Source organism: Osmia lignaria, chromosome 10, assembly GCF_051020975.1.
Source record: "Osmia lignaria lignaria isolate PbOS001 chromosome 10, iyOsmLign1, whole genome shotgun sequence".
NCBI classification, from domain to species: domain Eukaryota; kingdom Metazoa; phylum Arthropoda; class Insecta; order Hymenoptera; family Megachilidae; genus Osmia; species Osmia lignaria.
This window is the reverse complement of record NC_135041.1, coordinates 76,280-93,214: the sequence shown is the minus strand read 5'-3', so window position 1 is coordinate 93,214 and position 16,935 is coordinate 76,280.

Below are 16,935 nucleotides of genomic sequence, written 5' to 3'. Positions count from 1 at the left end.
TTCCCACAGATCAATGTACATTTAATGTTAATATCATTAGTACTATATCTACATTAGATATGTAATATACAATTAATAACAATATTATTATTATCATACCTACATTAGATATAATGTGATATACTGATTATTACCCACAGGTCAATGTACATTTAATAACAACATCATTAGCACTATATCTACATTCGATATAATGTAATATACTGATTCATTCCCACAGATCAATGTACATTTAATAACAATATCATTATTACTATATCTACAATAGATATAATGTCATGTATAGATTCATTCCCACAGATCAATGTACATTTAATAACAATATCATTATTACTATATCTACAATAGATATAATGTCATGTACAGATTCATTCCAACAGATCAGTGTACATATAATACCAATATCATTAGTACTATATGTACATTCGATATAATGTAATATACTGATTCGTTCCCACAGATCAATGTACATATAATACCAATATCATTAGTACTATACCTACATTAGATATGTAATGTAGATTTAATAACAATATCATTAGTACTATATCTACATTCGATATAATGTAATATACTGATTCATTCCCACAGATCAATGTACATTTAAAAACAATATCATTGGTACTATATCTACATTCGATATAATGTAATATACTGATTCATTCCCGCAGATCAATGTTCATTTAATAACAATATCATTAGCACTATATCTACATGAGGTATAATGTAATATACTGATTCATTCCCACAGATCAATGTACATATAATACCAATATCATTAGTACTATACATACATTAGATATGTAATGTATATTTAATAACAATATCATTAGTACTATATCTACATTCGATATAATGTAATATACTGATTCATTCCCATAGATCAATGTACACTTAATAACAATATCATTGGTACTATATCTACATTCGATATAATGTAATATACCGATTCATTCCCACAGATCAATGTACATTTAATAACAATACCATTATTACTATATCTACAATAGATATAATGTCATGTACAGATTCATTCCAACAGAACAATGTACATATAATACCAATATCATTAGTACTATATCTACATTAGATATGTAATATACAATTAATAACAATATTATTATTATCATATCTACATTAGATATAATGTAATATACCGGTTACTACACACAGATCAATGTACATTTAATAACAACATCATTAGCACTATATCTACATTCGATATAATGTAATATACTGATTCATTCCCACAGATCAATGTACATTTAATGTTAATATCATTAGTACTATATCTGCATTAGATATGTAATATACAATTAATAACAATATTATTATTATCGTATCTACATTAGATATAATGTGATATACTGATTACTACCCACAGATCAATGTACATTTAATAACAACATCATTAGCACCGTATCTACATTCGATATAATGTAATATACTGATTCGTTCCCACAGATCAATGTACATTTAATAACAACATCATTAGCACTATATCTACATTCGATATAATGTAATACACTGATTCATTCCCACAGATCAATGTACATTTAATAACAATATCATTAGTACCATATCTACATTAGATATAATATAATATACTGACTACTACCCACAGATCAATGTACATTTAAGAACAACATCATTAGCACTATATCTACATTCGATATAATGTAATATACTGATTCATTCCCACAGATCAATGTACACTTAATAACAATATCATTGGTACTATATCTACATTCGATATAATGTAATATACTGATTCATTCCCACATATCAATGTACATTTAATAACAATATCATTAGCACTATATCTACATGAGGTATAGTGTAATACACTGATTCATTCACACAGATCAATGTACATTTAATGTTAATATCATTAGTACTATATCTACATTAGATATGTAATATACAATTAATAACAATATTATTATTATCATATCAACATTAGATATAATGTGACATACTGAATATTACCCACAGATCAATGTACATTTAATAACAACATCATTAGCACTATATCTACATTCGATATAATGTAATATACTTATTCGTTCCCAGAGATCAATGTACATATAATACCAATATCATTAGTACTATATCTACATTAGATATGTAATGTATAATTAATAACAATATTATTATTACCATATCTACATTAGATATAATGCAATAGACTGATTCATTCCCACAAATCAATGTACATTTAATAACAATATCATTAGTACTATACCTACATTAGATATGTAATGTAGATTTAATAACAATATCATTAGTACTATATCTACATTCGATATAATGTAATATACTGATTCATTCCCACAGATCAATGTACATTTAATAACAATATCATTGGTACTATATCTACATTCGATATAATGTAATATACTGATTCATTCCCACAGATCAATGTTCATTTAATAACAATATCATTAGCACTATATCTACATGAGGTATAATGTAATATACTGATTCATTCCCACAGATCAATGTACATATAATACCAATATCATTAGTACTATACATACATTAGATATGTAATGTAGATTTAATAACAATATCATTAGTACTATATCTACATTCGATATAATGTAATATACTGATTCATTCCCACAGATCAATGTACATTTAATAACAATATCATTGGTACTATATCTACATTCGATATAATGTAATATACCGATTCATTCCCACAGATCAATGTACATTTAATAACAATATCATTAGCAAAATATCTGCCTGAGATATAATGTAATATACTGCTTCATTCACACAGATCAATGTACAGGGTGTAAAAAAATTAAATGTCACGACCTATATGGGGTGATTCTACACCTCTGGATCGGTGGAGATCTGTCAAAGAAAGCGAACGCAAAATTGACCTTTGACCCCTAATTTCAAGGTCAAACTTTTTTATTGGCTTATCATATAGTGCTCATCGATGGGATAAAAAGTCTGAAAGGAACCATGTGCCGGAAATCAACCCTTCTCCTAGAAAAAAGCCGTCAAAGTTTCCATATACCATAATGCATTAAACGCCGAGTCGCCCGGTACCCCTCTCCAGTGATCTTAGCACGGCAGTCTCGCGTATCGCTCGAGTTTCATGCTATAGGACAAATCTTGAATTTCAATCACAATGCCAGCATATAGGAAGGGTAAATTCTAAGAGAGCATACTGTGTGTAAAAGAAAATAAGAATGAATTTAATTCACTGAAGTTTTGCACTTCGAATATAAACGCAAGATAAATGTTTAGTTTGATCATTTCACAGTTCGTTAACACATCGCAGTTATTTTCTTTTATTTTCTTTTATTTTCTTTTACTTATGTAGTTATTTTGTCTTTTTAAATATGCTCTCTTAGAATTTACCCTTCCTATATGCTGGCATTGTGATTGAAATTCAAGATTTGTCCTATAGCATGAAACTCGAGCGATACGCGAGACTGCCGTGCTAAGATCAGTGGAGAGGGGTACCGGGCGACTCAACGTTTAATGCATTATGGTATATGGAAACTTTGACGGCTTTTTTCTAGGAGAAGGGTTGATTTCCGGCACATAGTTCCTTTCAGACTTTTTATCCCATCGATGAGCACTATATGATAAGCCAATAAAAAAGTTTGACCTTGAAATTAGGGGTCAAGGTCAATTTTGCGGTCGCTTTCTTTGACAGATCTCCACCGATCCAGAGGTGTAGAATCACCCCATATAGGTCGTGACATTTAATTTTTTTACACCCTGTACATTTAAAAACAATATCGCTATTACCATATCTACATTAGGTATAATGTGATATACGGATTCCTTCCCACAGATCAATGTACATTTAATACCAATATCATTAGTACTATATCTACATTCGATATAATGTAATATACTGGTTACTACACACAGATCAATGTACATTTAATAACAACATCATTAGCACTATATCTACATGAGGTATAATGTAATATACTGATTCATTCACACAGATCAATGTACATTTAATGTTAATATCATTAGTACCATATCTACATTAGATATGTAATATACAATTAATAACAATATTATTATTATCATACCTACATTAGATATAATGTGATATACTGATTATTACCCACAGATCAATGTACATTTAATAACAACATCATTAGCACTATATCTACATTCGATATAATGTAATACACTGACTCATTCCCACAGATCAATGTACATTTAATAACAATATCATTAGTACCATATCTACATTAGATATAATATAATATACTGACTACTACCCACAGATCAATGTACATTTAAGAACAACATCATTAGCACTATATCTACATTCGATATAACGTAATATACTGATTCATTCCCACAGATCAATGTTCATTTAATAACAATATCATTAGCACTATATCTACATGAGGTATAATGTAATATACTGATTCATTCCCACAGATCAATGTACATTTAATGTTAATATCATTAGTACTATATCTACATTAGATATGTTATATACAATTAATAACAATATTATTATCATATCTGCATTAGATATAATGTGATATACTGATTATTACCCACAGATCAATGTACATTTAATAACAACATCATTAGCACTATATCTACATTCGATATAATGTAATATACTGATTCATTCCCACAGATCAATGTACATTTAATAACAATATCATTATTACTATATCTACAATAGATATAATGTCATGTACAGATTCATTCCAACAGATCAGTGTACATATGATACCAATATCATTAGTACTATATGTACATTCGATATAATGTAATATACTGCTTCATTCACACAGATCAATGTACATTTAAAAACAATATCGCTACTACCATATCTACATTAGGTATAATGTGATATACGGGTTCCTTCCCACAGATCAATGTACATTTAATACCAATATCATTAGTACTATATCTACATTCGATATAATGTAATATACTGGTTACTACACACAGATCAATGTACATTTAATAACAACATCATTAGCACTATATCTACATGAGGTATAATGTAATATACTGATTCATTCACACAGATCAATGTACATTTAATGTTAATATCATTAGTACCATATCTACATTAGATATGTAATATACAATTAATGACAATATTATTATTATCATACCTACATTAGATATAATGTGATATACTGATTATTACCCACAGATCAATGTACATTTAATAACAACATCATTAGCACTATATCTACATTCGATATAATGTAATACACTGACTCATTCCCACAGATCAATGTACATTTAATAACAATATCATTAGTACCATATCTACATTAGATATAATATAATATACTGACTACTACCCACAGATCAATGTACATTTAAGAACAACATCATTAGCACTATATCTACATTCGATATAACGTAATATACTGATTCATTCCCACAGATCAATATTCATTTAATAACAATATCATTAGTACTATACCTACATTAGATATGTAATGTAGATTTAATAACAATATCATTAGTACTATATCTACATTCGATATAATGTTATATACTGATTCATTCCCACAGATCAATGTACATTTAATAACAATATCATTAGCACTATATCTACATGAGGGATAATGTAATATACTGATTCATTCCCGCAAATCAATGTTCATTTAATAACAATATCATTAGCACTATATCTACATTCGATATAATGTAATATACTGATTCATTCCCACAGATCAATGTACATTTAATAACAATATCATTATTACTATATCTACATTAGGTATAATGTAATATACCGATTCATTCCCACAGATCTATGTACATTTAATAACAATACCATTATTACTATATCTACATTAGGTATAATGTAATATACTGGTTACTACACACAGATCAATGTACATTTAATAACAACATCATTAGCACTATATCTACATTCGATATAATGTAGTATACTGATTCATTCTCACAGATCAATGTACATTTAATAACAATATCATTAGTACCATATCTACATTAGATATAATATAATATACTGACTACTACGCACAGATCAACGTACATTTAAGAACAACATCATTAGCACTATATCTACATTCGATATAATGTAATATACTTATTCATTCCCACAGATCAATGTACACTTAATAACAATATCATTGGTACTATATCTACATTCGATATAATGTAATATACTGATTCATTCCCACAGATCAATGTACATTTAATAACAACATCATTAGCACTATATCTACATTCGATATAATGTAATATACTGATTCATTCCCACAGATCAGTGTACATATAATACCAATATCATTAGTACTATATGTACATTCGATATAATGTAATATACTGATTCGTTCCCACAGATCAATGTACATATAATACCAATATCATTAGTACTATATCTACATTCGATATAATGTAATATACTGGTTACTACACACAGATCAATGTACATTTAATAACAACATCATTAGCACTATATCTACATGAGGTATAATGTAATATACTGATTCATTCACACAGATCAATGTACATTTAATGTTAATATCATTAGTACCATATCTACATTAGATATGTAATATACAATTAATAACAATATTATTATTATCATACCTACATTAGATATAATGTGATATACTGATTATTACCCACAGATCAATGTACATTTAATAACAACATCATTAGCACTATATCTACATTCGATATAATCTAATAGACTGATTCATTCCCACAGATCAATGTACATTAAATAACAATATCATTAGTACTATATCTACATTCGATATAATGTAATATACTGATTCGTTCCCACAGATCAATGCACATTTAATAACAATATCATTAGTACTATACCTACATTAGATATGTAATGTAGATTTAATAACAATATCATTAGTACTATATCTACATTTGATATAATGTAATATACTGATTCATTCCCACAGATCAATGTACATTTAATAACAATATCATTAGCAAAATATCTGCCTGAGATATAATGTGATATACTGCTTCATTCACACAGATCAATGTACATTTAAAAACAATATCGTTATTACCATATCTACATTAGGTATAATGTGATATACGGATTCCTTCCCACAGATCAATGTACATTTAATACCAATATCATTAGTACTATATCTACATTCGATATAATGTAATATACTGATTGATTCCCACAGATCAATGTTCATTTAATAACAATATCATTAGCACGATATCTACATGAGGTATAATGTAATATACTGATTCATTCCCACAGATCCATGTACATATAATACCAATATCATTAGTACTATACCTACATTAGATATGTAATGTAGATTTAATAACAATATCATTAGTACTATATCTACATTCGATATAATGTAATATACTGATTCGTTCCCACAGATCAATGTACATTTAATAACAACATCATTAGCACTATATCTACATTCGATATAATGTAATATACTGTTTCATTCCCACAGATCAATGTACATTTAATAACATTATCATTAGCACTATATCTACATAAGGTATAATGTAATATACTGATTCATTCCCACAGATCAATGTACATTTAATGTTAATATCATTAGTACTATATCTGCATTAGATATGTAATATACAATTAATAACAATATTATTATTATCGTATCTACATTAGATATAATGTGATATACTGATTACTACCCACAGATCAATGTACATTTAATAACAACATCATTAGCACCGTATCTACATTCGATATAATGTAATATACTGATTCGTTCCCACAGATCAATGTACATTTAATAACAACATCATTAGCACTATATCTACATTCGATATAATGTAATACACTGATTCATTCCCACAGATCAATGTACATTTAATAACAATATCATTAGTACCATATCTACATTAGATATAATATAATATACTGACTACTACCCACAGATCAATGTACATTTAAGAACAACATCATTAGCACTATATCTACATTCGATATAATGTAATATACTGATTCATTCCCACAGATCAATGTACACTTAATAACAATATCATTGGTACTATATCTACATTCGATATAATGTAATATACTGATTCATTCCCACATATCAATGTACATTTAATAACAATATCATTAGCACTATATCTACATGAGGTATAGTGTAATACACTGATTCATTCACACAGATCAATGTACATTTAATGTTAATATCATTAGTACTATATCTACATTAGATATGTAATATACAATTAATAACAATATTATTATTATCATATCAACATTAGATATAATGTGACATACTGAATATTACCCACAGATCAATGTACATTTAATAACAACATCATTAGCACTATATCTACATTCGATATAATGTAATATACTTATTCGTTCCCAGAGATCAATGTACATATAATACCAATATCATTAGTACTATATCTACATTAGATATGTAATGTATAATTAATAACAATATTATTATTACCATATCTACATTAGATATAATGCAATAGACTGATTCATTCCCACAAATCAATGTACATTTAATAACAATATCATTAGTACTATACCTACATTAGATATGTAATGTAGATTTAATAACAATATCATTAGTACTATATCTACATTCGATATAATGTAATATACTGATTCATTCCCACAGATCAATGTACATTTAATAACAATATCATTGGTACTATATCTACATTCGATATAATGTAATATACTGATTCATTCCCACAGATCAATGTTCATTTAATAACAATATCATTAGCACTATATCTACATGAGGTATAATGTAATATACTGATTCATTCCCACAGATCAATGTACATATAATACCAATATCATTAGTACTATACATACATTAGATATGTAATGTAGATTTAATAACAATATCATTAGTACTATATCTACATTCGATATAATGTAATATACTGATTCATTCCCACAGATCAATGTACATTTAATAACAATATCATTGGTACTATATCTACATTCGATATAATGTAATATACCGATTCATTCCCACAGATCAATGTACATTTAATAACAATATCATTAGCAAAATATCTGCCTGAGATATAATGTAATATACTGCTTCATTCACACAGATCAATGTACAGGGTGTAAAAAAATTAAATGTCACGACCTATATGGGGTGATTCTACACCTCTGGATCGGTGGAGATCTGTCAAAGAAAGCGAACGCAAAATTGACCTTTGACCCCTAATTTCAAGGTCAAACTTTTTTATTGGCTTATCATATAGTGCTCATCGATGGGATAAAAAGTCTGAAAGGAACCATGTGCCGGAAATCAACCCTTCTCCTAGAAAAAAGCCGTCAAAGTTTCCATATACCATAATGCATTAAACGCCGAGTCGCCCGGTACCCCTCTCCAGTGATCTTAGCACGGCAGTCTCGCGTATCGCTCGAGTTTCATGCTATAGGACAAATCTTGAATTTCAATCACAATGCCAGCATATAGGAAGGGTAAATTCTAAGAGAGCATACTGTGTGTAAAAGAAAATAAGAATGAATTTAATTCACTGAAGTTTTGCACTTCGAATATAAACGCAAGATAAATGTTTAGTTTGATCATTTCACAGTTCGTTAACACATCGCAGTTATTTTCTTTTATTTTCTTTTATTTTCTTTTACTTATGTAGTTATTTTGTCTTTTTAAATATGCTCTCTTAGAATTTACCCTTCCTATATGCTGGCATTGTGATTGAAATTCAAGATTTGTCCTATAGCATGAAACTCGAGCGATACGCGAGACTGCCGTGCTAAGATCAGTGGAGAGGGGTACCGGGCGACTCAACGTTTAATGCATTATGGTATATGGAAACTTTGACGGCTTTTTTCTAGGAGAAGGGTTGATTTCCGGCACATAGTTCCTTTCAGACTTTTTATCCCATCGATGAGCACTATATGATAAGCCAATAAAAAAGTTTGACCTTGAAATTAGGGGTCAAGGTCAATTTTGCGGTCGCTTTCTTTGACAGATCTCCACCGATCCAGAGGTGTAGAATCACCCCATATAGGTCGTGACATTTAATTTTTTTACACCCTGTACATTTAAAAACAATATCGCTATTACCATATCTACATTAGGTATAATGTGATATACGGATTCCTTCCCACAGATCAATGTACATTTAATACCAATATCATTAGTACTATATCTACATTCGATATAATGTAATATACTGGTTACTACACACAGATCAATGTACATTTAATAACAACATCATTAGCACTATATCTACATGAGGTATAATGTAATATACTGATTCATTCACACAGATCAATGTACATTTAATGTTAATATCATTAGTACCATATCTACATTAGATATGTAATATACAATTAATAACAATATTATTATTATCATACCTACATTAGATATAATGTGATATACTGATTATTACCCACAGATCAATGTACATTTAATAACAACATCATTAGCACTATATCTACATTCGATATAATGTAATACACTGACTCATTCCCACAGATCAATGTACATTTAATAACAATATCATTAGTACCATATCTACATTAGATATAATATAATATACTGACTACTACCCACAGATCAATGTACATTTAAGAACAACATCATTAGCACTATATCTACATTCGATATAACGTAATATACTGATTCATTCCCACAGATCAATGTTCATTTAATAACAATATCATTAGCACTATATCTACATGAGGTATAATGTAATATACTGATTCATTCCCACAGATCAATGTACATTTAATGTTAATATCATTAGTACTATATCTACATTAGATATGTTATATACAATTAATAACAATATTATTATCATATCTGCATTAGATATAATGTGATATACTGATTATTACCCACAGATCAATGTACATTTAATAACAACATCATTAGCACTATATCTACATTCGATATAATGTAATATACTGATTCATTCCCACAGATCAATGTACATTTAATAACAATATCATTATTACTATATCTACAATAGATATAATGTCATGTACAGATTCATTCCAACAGATCAGTGTACATATGATACCAATATCATTAGTACTATATGTACATTCGATATAATGTAATATACTGCTTCATTCACACAGATCAATGTACATTTAAAAACAATATCGCTACTACCATATCTACATTAGGTATAATGTGATATACGGGTTCCTTCCCACAGATCAATGTACATTTAATACCAATATCATTAGTACTATATCTACATTCGATATAATGTAATATACTGGTTACTACACACAGATCAATGTACATTTAATAACAACATCATTAGCACTATATCTACATGAGGTATAATGTAATATACTGATTCATTCACACAGATCAATGTACATTTAATGTTAATATCATTAGTACCATATCTACATTAGATATGTAATATACAATTAATGACAATATTATTATTATCATACCTACATTAGATATAATGTGATATACTGATTATTACCCACAGATCAATGTACATTTAATAACAACATCATTAGCACTATATCTACATTCGATATAATGTAATACACTGACTCATTCCCACAGATCAATGTACATTTAATAACAATATCATTAGTACCATATCTACATTAGATATAATATAATATACTGACTACTACCCACAGATCAATGTACATTTAAGAACAACATCATTAGCACTATATCTACATTCGATATAACGTAATATACTGATTCATTCCCACAGATCAATATTCATTTAATAACAATATCATTAGTACTATACCTACATTAGATATGTAATGTAGATTTAATAACAATATCATTAGTACTATATCTACATTCGATATAATGTTATATACTGATTCATTCCCACAGATCAATGTACATTTAATAACAATATCATTAGCACTATATCTACATGAGGGATAATGTAATATACTGATTCATTCCCGCAAATCAATGTTCATTTAATAACAATATCATTAGCACTATATCTACATTCGATATAATGTAATATACTGATTCATTCCCACAGATCAATGTACATTTAATAACAATATCATTATTACTATATCTACATTAGGTATAATGTAATATACCGATTCATTCCCACAGATCTATGTACATTTAATAACAATACCATTATTACTATATCTACATTAGGTATAATGTAATATACTGGTTACTACACACAGATCAATGTACATTTAATAACAACATCATTAGCACTATATCTACATTCGATATAATGTAGTATACTGATTCATTCTCACAGATCAATGTACATTTAATAACAATATCATTAGTACCATATCTACATTAGATATAATATAATATACTGACTACTACGCACAGATCAACGTACATTTAAGAACAACATCATTAGCACTATATCTACATTCGATATAATGTAATATACTTATTCATTCCCACAGATCAATGTACACTTAATAACAATATCATTGGTACTATATCTACATTCGATATAATGTAATATACTGATTCATTCCCACAGATCAATGTACATTTAATAACAACATCATTAGCACTATATCTACATTCGATATAATGTAATATACTGATTCATTCCCACAGATCAGTGTACATATAATACCAATATCATTAGTACTATATGTACATTCGATATAATGTAATATACTGATTCGTTCCCACAGATCAATGTACATATAATACCAATATCATTAGTACTATATCTACATTCGATATAATGTAATATACTGGTTACTACACACAGATCAATGTACATTTAATAACAACATCATTAGCACTATATCTACATGAGGTATAATGTAATATACTGATTCATTCACACAGATCAATGTACATTTAATGTTAATATCATTAGTACCATATCTACATTAGATATGTAATATACAATTAATAACAATATTATTATTATCATACCTACATTAGATATAATGTGATATACTGATTATTACCCACAGATCAATGTACATTTAATAACAACATCATTAGCACTATATCTACATTCGATATAATCTAATAGACTGATTCATTCCCACAGATCAATGTACATTAAATAACAATATCATTAGTACTATATCTACATTCGATATAATGTAATATACTGATTCGTTCCCACAGATCAATGCACATTTAATAACAATATCATTAGTACTATACCTACATTAGATATGTAATGTAGATTTAATAACAATATCATTAGTACTATATCTACATTTGATATAATGTAATATACTGATTCATTCCCACAGATCAATGTTCACTTAATAACAATATCATTAGCACTATATCTACATGAGGTATAATGTAATATACTGATTCATTCCCACAGATCAATGTACATTTAATGTTAATATCATTAGTACTATATCTACATTAGATATGTAATATACAATTAATAACAATATTATTATTATCACATCTACATTAGTTATAATGTAATATACTGATTACTACCCACAGATCAATGTACATTTAATAACAACATCACTAGCACTATATCTACATTCGATATAATGTAATATACTGATTCATTCCCACAGATCAATGTTCATTTAATAACAATATCATTAGCACTATATGTACATGAGGTATAATGTAATATACTGGTTCATTCCCACAGATCAATGTACATATAATACCAATATCATTAGTACTATACATACATTAGATATGTAATGTAGATTTAATAACAATATCATTAGTACTATATCTACATTCGATGTAATGTAATATACTGATTCATTCCCACAGATCAATGTTCATTTAATAACAATACCATTAGCACTATATCTACATGAGGTATAATGTAATATACTGATTCATTCCCGCAGATCAATGTACATATAATACCAATATCATTAGTACTATACCTACATTAGATATGTAATGTAGATTTAATAACAATATCATTAGTACTATATCTACATTCGATATAATGTAATATACTGATTCATTCCCACAGATCAAAGTATATTTAATGCCAATATCATTAGTACTATATCTACATTAGATATGTAATATACAATTAATAACAGTATTATTATTATCATATCTACATTCGATATAATGTAATAGACTGATTCATTCCCACATATCAATGCACATTTAATAACAATACCATTAGTACTATACCTACATTAGATATGTAATGTAGATTTAATAACGATATCATTAGTACTATATCTACATTCGATATAATGTAATATACTGATTCATTCCCACAGATCAATGTACATTTAATAACAATATCATTGGGACTATATCTACATTCGATATAATGTAATATACTGATTCATTCCCACAGATCAATGTACATTTAATTGTCAATATCATTAGTACTATATCTACATTAGACATGTAATATACAATAAATAACAATATTATTATTATCATATCTACATTAATTATAATGTAATATACTGACTACTACCCACAGATCAATGTACATATAGTAACAACATCATTAGCACTATATCTACATTCGATATAATGTAATATACTGATTCATTCCCACAGATCAATGTACATTTAATAACAATATCATTATTACTATGTCTACATTAGGTATAATGTAATATACCGATTCATTCCCACAGACCAATGTACATTTAATAACAATATCATTAGCAAAATATCTGCCTGAGATATAATGTAATATACTGCTTCATTCACACAGATCAATGTACATTTAAAAACAATATCGTTATTACCATATCTACATTAGGTATAATGTGATATACGGATTCCTTCCCACAGATCAATGTACATTTAATACCAATATCATTAGTACTATATCTACATTCGATATAATGTAATATACTGATTCATTCCGACAGATCAAAGCATATTTAATGCCAATATCATTAGTACTATATCTACATTAGATATGTAATATACAATTAATAACAATATTATTATTATCATATCTACATTAGATATAATGTAATATACTGGTTACTACACACAGATCAATGTACATTTAATAACAACATCATTAGCACCATATCTACATTCGATATAATGTAATACACTGATTCATTCCCACAGATCAATGTACATTTAATAACAATATCATTAGTACCATATCTACATTAGATATACTATAATATACTGACTACTATCCACAGATCAATGTACATTTAAGAACAACATCATTAGCACTATATCTACATTCGATATAATGTAATATACTTATTCATTCCCACAGATCAATGTACACTTAATAACAATATCATTGGTACTATATCTACATTCGATATAATGTAATATACTGATTCATTCCCACAGATCAATGTACATTTAATAACAACATCATTAGCACTATATCTACATTCGATATAATGTAATATACTGATTCATTCCCACAGATCAATGTACATTTAATAACAATATCATTATTACTATATCTACAATAGATATAATGTCATGTACAGATTCATTCCAACAGATCAGTGTACATATAATACCAATATCATTAGTACTATATGTACATTCGATATAATGTAATATACTGATTCGTTCCCACAGATCAATGTACATATAATACCAATATCATTAGTACTATACCTACATTAGATATGTAATGTAGATTTAATAACAATATCATTAGTACTATATCTACATTCGATATAATGTAATATACTGATTCATTCCCACAGATCAATGTACATTTAATAACAATATCATTAGTACTATATGTACATTCGATATAACGTAATATACTGATTCGTTCCCACAGATCAATGTACATATAATACCAATATCATTAGTACTATACCTACATTAGATATGTAATGTAGATTTAATAACAATATCATTAGTACTATATCTACATTCGATGTAATGTAATATACTGATTCATTCCCACAGAACAATGTACATTTAATAACAATACCATTATTACTATATCTACAATAGATATAATGTCATGTGCAGATTCATTCCAACAGAACAATGTACATATAATACCAATATCATTAGTACTATATGTACATTCGATATAATGTAATATACTGATTCATTCCCACAGATCAATGTACACTTAATAACAATATCATTGGGACTATATCTACATTCGATATAATGTAATATACTGATTCATTCCCACAGATCAATGTTCATTTAATAACAATATCATTAGCACTATATCTACATGAGGTATAATGTAATATACTGATTCATTCCCACAGATCAATGTACATTTAATAACAACATCATTAGTACAATATGTACATTCGATATAATGTAATATACTGATTCGTTCCCACAGATCAATGTACATATAATACCAATATCATTAGTACTATACCCACATTAGATATGTAATGTAGATTTAATAACAATATCATTAGTACTATATCTACATTCGATATAATGTAATATACTGATTCATTCCCACAGATCAAAGTATATTTAATGCCAATATCATTAGTACTATATCTACATTAGATATGTAATATACAATTAATAACAATATTATTATTATCATATCTACATTCGATATAATGTAATAGACTGATTCATTCCCACATATCAATGCACATTTAATAACAATACCATTAGTACTATACCTACATAAGATATGTAATGTAGATTTAATAACGATATCATTAGTACTATATCTACATTCGATATAATGTAATATACTGATTCATTCCCACAGATCAAAGTACATTTATTAATAATATCATTATTACTATATCTACAATAGATATAATGTCATGTACAGATTCATTCCAACAGATCAATGTACATATAACACCAATATCAGTAGTACTATATCTACATTCGATATAATGTAATATACTGATTCGTTCACACTGATCAATGTACATATAATACCAATATCATTAGTACTATATCTACATTAGATATGTAATGTATAATTAATAACAATATCATTAGTACTATACCTACATTAGATATGTAATGTAGATTTAATAACAATATCATTAGCACTATATCTACATTCGAT